Source organism: Stylophora pistillata, chromosome 11, assembly GCF_964205215.1.
Source record: "Stylophora pistillata chromosome 11, jaStyPist1.2, whole genome shotgun sequence".
Classification (NCBI taxonomy): Eukaryota; Metazoa; Cnidaria; class Anthozoa; order Scleractinia; family Pocilloporidae; genus Stylophora; species Stylophora pistillata.
The window spans coordinates 18,931,096-18,942,006 of NC_142529.1; the positions used below are offsets into that span (position 1 = coordinate 18,931,096).

At 37.2% G+C, this 10,911-nt stretch overlaps 1 pseudogene across 1 annotated transcript; it reads right to left on the reverse strand.

The window, feature by feature from the left end:
* Positions 1-525: 525 nt before the first annotated feature.
* On the reverse strand, positions 526-8,123 carry LOC111337830 (uncharacterized; annotated as a pseudogene). Its single transcript, XR_015992943.1, has 12 exons — positions 7,989-8,123; positions 7,689-7,868; positions 6,361-6,656; positions 5,566-5,662; positions 4,761-5,051; positions 4,517-4,590; positions 4,077-4,259; positions 3,645-3,818; positions 3,008-3,154; positions 2,699-2,779; positions 1,377-1,551; positions 526-779 (listed from the first exon to the last, which is right to left on the reverse strand). The product of XR_015992943.1 is annotated as an uncharacterized LOC111337830 (transcript).
* Positions 8,124-10,911: the final 2,788 nt, after the last annotated feature.

Sequence of the window (10,911 nt, forward strand, 5' to 3'; positions counted from 1 at the left end):
GAATTCAAAGAATTTAAAGTAAAGTTACTCTGTTAAGTGGTGTAGATTTTCCGCGGCTCGAGTTGTTCAAGGCCTCATACATTCCCACGGATATGTCTAACCCGTGTTTATCCTCTCTCTTGCCTCATCTGTTTGACCATCTTTCGCATCATATTCCTGGGATTAAGAGTCGAAACGAAGAAAATTATTGAGATATGCGTCAGGGAGTTACGGCAGTCTGAATGGGGGTTAGGTGCAAAGATAATTAATTCTGAACAGGCAGGACTAATTTCAATGCGAGAATCACCCTTACCTAATCGCGTTAAGCTTTTCTTCCCCTGATTCCCAAGAATTGCGATCTTCACTGTACTCAAGAAGCTCTGTAAATTATTCAGTTTTTTATTAACTGCGTAAGTAAACTATTAGATTCAAAGAGAGTAAAATAACCTTCAGTGGCCACACGACCAGCTCTTCCAGTCGTTATCTGTTTTCTACTTAGAATACGAACAAGGACATGCATAATTTCGTTCGGGAATTATCGTGTAAATAAGCATTTTACAGGAGCTTTCGGGTCGAATTTCTGATATCGAATTTATTACCTGAGGATAATACGTTAAACGATTTCCATGCTAGATATCAATCCAACAGACTCTCGGACAAAATGCTCATCCACAGCCTTTGTTCCAGCCTTTCAATCCATCTCATTGTGAAATTTAAGCGGGTTTAAATGACTACAAACCTTCCGCAAGTTTCTTTTCACTGATCCACTGTCCCTCTTTGTAATACTTCACGCGCAAATTCTGCACCGAAGATAATAAGATAAGTGAGTATCCGCGAAAAGGAACTCAGTAGAAATTAAGATTCTTACTTAATTAATAAATAATCTGAACAGACATTGAACGTTTCGAGCTGATTAAAATAATAGAAGCAAAATTGGGCATTCGATTCATCACTATAATTTCGCAGTAAAAATTTCGCTTGTGAGAAACTGTTTTTGCTGACTTTTAACTGTCTCAAACCTAGGTATCTTGTCACACACTCTACGCTCCTGAAGCCTTTTCTCGAAGGTTCCTGTAACTTCATAGGCAGTAAAGCTGTTCTGTTTAAATTAAAATCAAAGTTTAAAGAATACTGAGAACAGGTCGTGTTACCCAAGCCATGCACTCCGTTTTGTTTCTTAAGCTGATAGTTTTCTTCAGCAATTTTTAAATAATTTGAATCCTATTGTAGAAAATATCTTTCGTTTTTTAATTTAAAGAACAATTTTCCTCCTTCTCCCCCTTCCCCCCCCCCCCCCCTTTTGTATTCTTTTAGTATTCGGACGCGGTGCGCGAGATTTACACCAACAGTGTACTCCGTTCTTAAAAACATGATCTCCGTGCCTTCCGTCTACGTACCAAAAAAGGAAATCTCTCCATGCGACTGAGCTGTAAAATACGATCCACATCATACTCCAGACGGGCGACTTTCTTGGCCTGAATGTAGGTCGTGCTCATCTGTGCTATGAGTATGTTGAGCAGAATCACAAGTACAGTTCCCATGTACACTAGCATCAACAGCATGGAGAGCCAACTGCAAGAAAACAAAGATTTCCAATGCTTTATGAGGTATAGGCATACTGCGGTAACTGAGGGTTTTGCCCTACTGCAAGTTCGCACCTAAAGTTACACCGGTGCCTTTGTGAGTTCGCCCCCCTGCAGTAAAACAACTTTGCTCCCCGCTGTTACCGGTTCAGACCCAAAATAGTTCAACTCCCTACGGCATGCACACCGGATAAAAAGGAAGATCGGAGGGATTAATATTGTATAGGGTGGGCCGGGTAACGTACTATTGCATATAATAGGGAGTTTAAGCAAATCACTACGGCTGGCACTGCTACGGCTACCGGAAGTAAATTTGTCCAGAAACGAGTCATTGCGCGTGTCAGTGGTTCCCATCCAGCCGTAGCGGGAAATCCTTCTACGCGAGTGGGAAGGTTTCGGCGTAGTCTGTGGTACGTGAACTTGTCTCGCTTCTTTCTTCGCTTTATACATTCTCCTGAGCAATTTTAACTATTGAAATACACTTAACATCTTTAAAAATAGCTTATCGGGAATATTTATCAAGCTTGCTGTCCCTTACCTAGTGAATCTGCCTTTATTTTTGCCGCCGGGTTTGTCGAAGGATCGAAGCAGTGTGCACATGGAGAACGCAGCGAACGCAAAGTGAAATGCGTAGGTAGAAAGTCTAATTTTTCCTTTTCAAACCTCAGACTACTTGAAATTCAAATAGCTGAAGCCAAGGAATGACGAGGATTATGAGGGACCGTGTAGAAACTTTGCTTTGGTGTTTATAAGCTCCAAACTGGCAATTTTACAACACGTAAGCTCAAATATTTTAATTCATTCATTCACTGTGCACAGGATCGCTTACAATTTTTTTTTCCAAACGTTGGAATCCCTCGTCCCTTTCAACGAAGTCATTTTGAGTTTTTAGATGTGCAATAAACTACCGCGAAGACGCTTAATTTATTGGTTTTACACTTCTCAGCCGTACTAGGTTTGTAGTTCGCGTTGCTTAAAGTTGAATTTTGGCGGGCTACGGCGACGTACTCTCCCCAAGCCTCGTCAACCACGATAGCCGTAGCAGCGCCAGCCGTAGTGATTTGCTTAAACTCCCTAATACCATTATGAGTACGGGTTTTCAGTTATTACTTACTACTTAAGTCGGAGTCACTCACTTAAAGCTTGAAAAATCTGCTACAAAGGGTCATTGCTCGGACAGGGCACGAACACCGCTTAATAATACATCTCCAAAGCCACTAAGTGTAAAGAATAGATTTAAAATAACGTGAACAACATTTCAAGACATTTCCCTGTCGAGTACACTAAATTAGTCTTCCTGGATATTGCACTGTATTTCTCCAAAGCTGAACGAATGGTTTCAAAATTGCCAAACTAAAAGCATTATACATTTTTTTTTCCGCAGAATAACTCAAATTAAGTTCAGACGAGAAGAAATGAGAAGTAAATAAAATTATTGGATGCACCTTAATTCTTGGTTTTGATTGGATGAGCGGAGAGATAAAAACAAGGCTCCACAGAATGGAAAGAAAATCGCAACAATAACTGCCATGAATCTTGTCAAGTCTTGCTAAATGATCTTTGCAAGAGTTTTTGTGTACAATCCTGTAGTCCTGGAAAAGATGAAAGAGTCTGAGTGAGAGTAACGAACTGGGCTTAATTTGAATCAGCACTGCTCGTATAAGTACACTGTTTGAGAACTGAAGATAAACTAAACTCTGGAATGATTAATACCTCCCTTAAAAAAAACCGCAAAACGACAGGAAAAAGAAAGGCAGACACTGCGCTTCGCAATCGATAAATGGCTTCTTTGACAGTGATCCTTAGACATCAGTGGCTCACAAACACTTTGATTGGTTAATGCTAATCGTTGCAAAATGAAATTGGCGAGCGGGAACATTAATCTTTAGATATATTTAAACATAATGGAGGCACTACACAGGAGTGTTGGAACGTTAGGTCTATGAATTGTAACTTCTAGGTTACATTCTATCTTTAAACCAGAGCAGCATCAAACCATGACTTTGTCTGAACGTTAATCTTTAACTCAAATGAAGCATGTTTCAAAACCTTAAAAGTAAAGCTATTTTTAATGTGACCTACCTTGTCACACATGAGAACTTAAAAATCCTCATGAAATTAAACAAGACTGCCAAAGATGCAACAGTCCACTGAGCTTTGTTACCAGTGAACCGTAAGGGAATGATACACAGGACCAATAACAGTCCTAACCAGTCAAACAGGGTCATCCACCCTGAGAAGTACGAATATCTTTCTCTACAAAAATGACACGAAAAATATTAATCCCTCCATTGGATCTTTTCCTTTGGGAGAGCTTTATTCATGAACACAAGTTTTGATTTCTGTTGTAAAAACACTCAGTATATGTAACACATTTGCTTAACAAAAAGGGTTTTACTCATGGGGGAAATCAATCGTGCATGGATGATTAAACCAACAAATGTGTCTTCAATGATGTTATGTAGATTAGTCTCACTGTAATTAACTGTGTTATCAGCATTATATATCACCTACATTGTCAATTGATTCAGTTCTTCACACATGTAAAAGACAGCCATGAGAAGAGTGACAATCTCACAGAATCCGCACCATAAATCTGCTGCACCCATGTACTGGGTGGGGTCTGGTTTGGTTGACCCATATAGCAGAGAAAATGACAAGAACAGCAAGAAGATGGCATACAATACTGTCTGAAGGCTAAGTGTAAAATAAAAAGAACATTAATATATCAGTGGCCTAACGAAACTCTACAAGGAATAAGATACAAGTCAAGTTTAAAAAATCATGCAAACCTGGTGAACCAATTTAAAGTTATTTAAGGTTACTTAGATTACAAATAAAAGTGTTTTTCCAAGTAGGTGGAGGATTATGTCCTAGTTTCCCTGCACTACACCTGTGGGCTGGATATGTGATCTAACCTTACAAACATTATAAGGAAGGTAAAAACTATTTACCTGAGGAAGAAATGTCCATAACTTTTCCATTTGGTCTTAACCAACATTCTAACCACTGGATGTTGCAAAGCCTCCTGCAATTCAAAGTAAGTCGGACAGAATCTTAGGGGCAACTACAAATCTATCATACCAGCTTGGCTTTACCCAGTAATCAATTTTTCACCGTTGAGGACAGTCTCTCTAATTTTTTTTGTCCAAAGGCAAACAACATACTTCATGCACATTAATTAAAATCAAGATTTACCTTATTGTTACTCTTGGCAATCATGTTTAAGCATGACTTATCTCTCTGGTTGAAATATTTGTTATCTGACTCTGTGTGTCCTTCTGATAACATAACTTTTGGTGGTCTACCACCCTCATCACCATCCAAGATAGCATAATGAAAATAATAATTAAACGGATCTTCTGGGATTGTCTTCCAAACTCCTTCGATTCCCTCCTTTTCTTCTTGGGAGACATATTTGTCCTTCCGTTTTGGAAGGTAAGGCCAGTGAGGGTTCACCATCTGGTCTAATGCAGCTACTACTGTTTCCTGTTAACAGTATACACATTTCCATGCTAAGCAAATCTTAAATAAATTCATTATCAAATTACCTAATGCTTCTAAAGGAATTGTAATCCAAATAACACTATCAAAATTAAGCCAAAACTAGGAGGTTGGCCAGTATCAATTATGGGACAGAGTCATAATCTGAGCAATATTAATTTTGAATATTATATATATAAAAACCTGACAGTATCAAAGCATATTTAAGACAGAAAACTATCAAGTAAAAGGATTCCCAGGATCAATTTACACCATACTTGAATATCAAACTGCTCCAGTTTTGCAAAATATCATATTCATTTTTAAAAATAAAATTATTTGTCATTTGGAGGCAAAGACATTATTACTCTATTCTGATAGGACGCTTGTTGGTTTCTGATGACAAAATAAAAGTTTAACTTAAGTTTGGCTCTTTCTACCCAGTGATGGGAGTCTCCTTCAAATATTTGATCATCACAAACAATGACAGTTATAAAATCATGCTATTTTAATATCTCACCTTCATCTTTGGATTCTCAATTAAAGACTTGAAACTAAAGATGGATGGTAGTGGAACAGACCTATCCTCTGGTCTCCAAGACAATAAATTTTTGACCCTTAATGAGAGGAAAAATGTAACTAAAAAAAAGGACGGGACAATCACATAAATATGTCATCATCTAACCCATATGTCTTAAGAAGGTGGGGACCTCACTTTAAATTTCTAGAAATACCGAAGTTATACTAGTCAGAATTATGTAAAGAGGGTTTAAAAACTGATAAATGTGTGGTAAAAATTTAATTAGGAAACACAGGCTGTTCAGTGGCTAGTTAACATCAAAAACAATCAACCACAAGTTCAGCCCCTGTGAGCTTATTTACAAATGTGGGGGTCTGCTCAGTAAATTACAAAGGGTTCATATATCATTCATCAATGTGAATCAAGTAAAGAAATGATCTTCATAGGTGTGCTTCAATGTTAGCAAGTCCCAAAAAAGGAGGAAATGAATTACTTTATTCCAAATTGTGAACAGACTCTTTAGCTCCAAACTGGAAGGATTAAGAATTTTGTTAAAGTTTGCCATGCTCCCAAAATGTGACCTTGGACAAGCTCAATTTGTAGCAAGAGTCCAAATAGCCTCAAGGTGGCCCAGGTTAATATCCAGGCAGAGCCTGTATTTTTTAAGCTTCTGTTCTGCAATTTCTTTTAATTGCAGTCCATGTTGCAAGGAGCATAACTTCTTTACTATCAGATTATCATCTGCTGGTCAAATGAAAAATGTAATCTTTCTGTAAGCAATACACAATCAAATACCTGTCATGCCACATTGTTCTAATCATATATGCTGCTACTTCATCACTTTCAGCATTTACAGCCAACTCAACTGGTAACATGGCACTTTTTTTCTCAGGTACCAACTGAAGTTCAGTCTTGACAGCCAGAAGTCCAGGACATTTCTTCACAAGTGTTTTGGTAACTTGTAAAAACCCAAGTTCAGCAGCATAGTGTAGCAAAGTTCTCTTTGTTTTGTCTTCTTCATCTTTATATACCTCATACCTGTTTTCCACATTCAGTTCACTATCTAACAGAATCTCCAAAAACCGATTTATCTAAAAGAGACATTTAAAATTCACTGATTCATTAATCCCTCCTAAATAGCAGTAATATATTTAAAGAGAGAGAGAAGGGATGTCAGAGCTTCCCCATCCACTTCTTTCAAGGGCCTTTCAGTTTGAAATCTCGTTAAACCCATGACCCCTACGAGTGACTGTTTTGGTTTAATTTAATCAAGAGAAAGTAAATATTGCAATCCTACAAACTCAACTACTTCATTAACAGGGCATGGTATTCTTACTAAAGTGCAACTCCTTGAGGCAGTACAGTTATTATCCTTTATAAACTAACTTACCCATTACAGTCTACACCTTAGCTTATACCATTGACACAGTTCCATAGCTGTCTCCAAATCTCCTCAAACTAAGAAGTCATCCACAGCAGCTCTCTCTAGGTACAGTTTTCTAAACATTCAATCACTCCCAAAAACAGCAACAACTGTCCACTACTACTCAACTGAGTCGTTATGTACATTTATAAAATATTCAAGAGCATTCCAGAAGCTTACAACACAGTATAGTATTATAACATAACTACAAAACTTAACAGAATGTTCTAGAAAGTTCCTAGGCATTCTAGAAATTGCCACAGGGCTCGACACTAACAGTAGCCCATCATCCACAGACTAATAGAAATTCAGTTTTGGCTTGTGGTTTTTTATTTCCACTGCTAGTTTGGCTAATAAACAAACTGAAATTGTCCCAACATTTAAGATGTCACAAGCCACTTGGCTAATAAATTGAAAAGGTAGTGTCGAGCCCTGTACTAGATATTTAATCATACAGTCACTTCCCATATCAGAGACTAGCATCTAATTTCTCGATAAAATGTCACCATTATATCATATGTTAAAGTCATGGGATTAAAACAAATGATCACGAACTAAACTCTTGATTGTTAAACAAATTCTCCTGGTCAGTATCATGGGAAATGTATGGAGAAAAGCATGGAGAATATGCAAACTGATGTTAGGGTGTAAACGGTTAGGTATATCAACTGTTTACCACGCTCAGATGTGTTTAACATACCAGCTTTTCTAGGCCTGGAAGTTTGTCAGGGGCATCTCTGTACTGTTTGGATGCCAGCCACCGTTTTAACATCACGAGTGCTGAGTCTTCACTGTCCAGTTTCACATTATCCTTGTAATTCTTAATAAGTACTTCAACTCGTACTAAGTCTAAAGCTCCATTCCATGACAACCCTTCATTCTGCTTTTCGTGAACTTACATACGAATATTGAAGATAGATATATCGAAGCTCAACCTTCAGTTTACCAATAAAATAGATTACTTAGATTTGGAAGAATCAGAGTTTCCTTGCATTTTCACCTTGATCCAGAACTCTCTCGATCTAGCAAATTCCCAATCCACGAAATCCCCTTTAAAATAATTTTCACTTTGAGGTTCTCGATCGTTGTCTCTATTTTCTTCGTCACCTGGCTCAAACAAATTCTCTTTGCTCATCTCTGAATCACTTATCATCAGCTGGAATATCAGTTTAATGTATGTGATTTGAAAGGGCCTGTTCTCGGGTGGAAAATTGGGCGTGCGATGACACCGCGGAAATACGTTTTGGTGACGTCACAGTGGTCAGTGGTCATCAACATTAGGCTGCCAAGTGCTTTCATGTGTTTGTGGACTGAGTTCGATGAAAAAGTCCGCATTTTTATGGTTTTAAGTCGGAAAATATCCTTGATACTTCTCCTTGTTTATTATGGTTGATCCTTTGAATGGGTTTTTAATACTAAAACCACGTCTTAACAAATAGCGGTACATGGGAGTCATTTTGTTTGGAGTTTTGTACTGTTTGCTGACTTTAGCTGGCCGTCGTTACGAAGTGCGATCGTGGTTCGTCAGTCGCCCTCGCCTTCAGAATTGTCAAAAAGAGCGATAGTTATCCAGACAAAGCAAGAGATTAGTTCTGTAAGATAATTCTCCAGCGAGTCTGAAGACTGGTTGGATTTCTAAGTGTTATTAGCATGAAGCGATTCACGCAATTATTGAGTTGTGAAAATATTCACACTCACTTTGCGCCGACGTGCGGTGCCTTTTCATTTTGGAAATCATTCGCTTCGTTGAGAATTTTACTTTTCTAGACCGATTTTTCGCCATTCCGCCTTTCTGATTGTCTGTGCCTTTAAGAACGGGTGTCCGTAACGTCAGCTTTTGTAATCGTTATGGTTGCTAATTTACCATTTCAACTTTGTTGTTATAGCCAAATTAAAATATAAAAAATATTTGTTCATTTCATATACTTGCAGTTTTATCAACAAGTTATCTCTCATGAACAGAATAACGCCTGACTTAAGCTCATATAATGGTGATGTTCACAAAGGGAGTGGAAATCGAAGAGATTGTGATTTGTTTGTATTTGAGACCGTCCAACATGATTGGTTCATTTACAATTTATCTTGAATTAAGTCTTTATTGATATTAATCGATTGCAGATCTCCATTACTTGTACCTGTTACTACAACTGCTACTTTAATTTCCCAAACAGCTCTATTTGTTTTACACGAAAGCATTTTCAATGAAACCCACTTTTTTATTGTGATTATTATTATGATTATTATTATTATTATATTTTTATAACTCAGTCATTTGAAACTTTTACAGGCACATGTATGTTTACCTGAAGTATATTCCACTATCTTGCATGTGCATTGCATTAATTTATGCAAATAATCAACTACTCTTCTTCTTCAATTCATTTTTTTTTAGATTAGCTTTGCATAGCTTTACATAGTTTCCATGTGCTTTAGGAATCATATACATCACATGCTCTGAAGCACTGTAATGATAATTATGATCCCCATCAGTAATATTACATCATATCCCCACACTGAGGACACCATTATGAATCATTCCTAATTGACTTGTAACCATTTTTTTCAAGGTGGCAAAATATATGTATATTGCTGAAACTAGTTGAGAATTTCTTATTGACTACAACTAGCGTAGCCATACCAGTGCTCCCCTTCCCTGTAATAAGTTGGGAAAAGGACATCTGCATGGTGCTATCATTGTTCATGTTTGGGAATATCTCATCCCTGATTTTTATTTGACTAGATGGGCACAGCAGTACACAGGCTAATTACAAGCTTTTGGTTACTCCTCATGACTTACTGTTCACTGGGAATTGACAGCTGACTTAATGTAATCAATTTTCTCCTGAACATTTTTTAACTTCATTTGTTCCACTTCAGAAAATACTTCTGATAATTTCCCTCTGACATTTCTAATTTGGAAGATTAATCATCATAATCATAATGTTCTTTACACCTCCATAAACACCCAACAAGAGTTCTTTGTTTATAACTCAGGCAGCTTCTGAATATAAGAAATCAAGTTTAGAAGATAGCTGATTCATTCAAGGCTGTTGCAATATGAGAGAAGACAATGCAGTGCTTTATTCACATCAATTAAATTATAATAATTATTTTACCTTAAGTAGTTTTGTTTCTTAAAAATTTGTTTTCTAGTAGTACCAAGATGGTAATGTTACTTTGTGAATCAGGGAGTTAAATAAAGCAGAAGTATTCTGTTAGCTCAGTACATTTTATGTTGCAGATGGCATTAAGTTAGTAAAGAAAGAAAAGAAAAAGCAAAAATAAATAAAATAAAATGATTAGTGAGGGAAAAACAGCTTAAAAAAAAGACACTACAAATTATTCATAATTGTAATGAGAAATACTTGTTGGGAAAGTAAAACTATTGCTCAGAAATAAAATTACAGCTTCTCAGGAAAAAAAATTGCAAACTAAGGTGGAAAGTAAAAACTTCTTTATTATCATTATAATGGACATTTTGTACTCAAAGCATACCTCGGTTTATTCTTCCTCTAGTTGAGCCAGTCTTTGTACTTTTGGGGGCTTCAGTCCTATGCATGTTACAGTCGAAGGTTTTTTGGCCAACTATGATACATACAGTAACTAGTGGGGATAGGGTGTCCCTGCTACACGGGCATGTTTTGTCTTCTTTTCGGCGAATCTGACCGAAATGCCGTTGACATGCCTATTTATACGGTTCAAGCCACTGCTTTACAAACCTGATAGTGCAGCGTCCTCGGATTACCGCTTCAACCATTCATAAATCGTCTCATTTTTAGCCTTGGTGCATAAGCTCTTTTATAAGCAAAACTTAGTTGCCACGGAGCCGCCAGGGACAAACAACAATTTCATATCGTGTGCAACTTCAGTTCGGCTTTGGCAAATTATATAATTGAGCTTAAGAACTATCCAAAAGGTGAGCC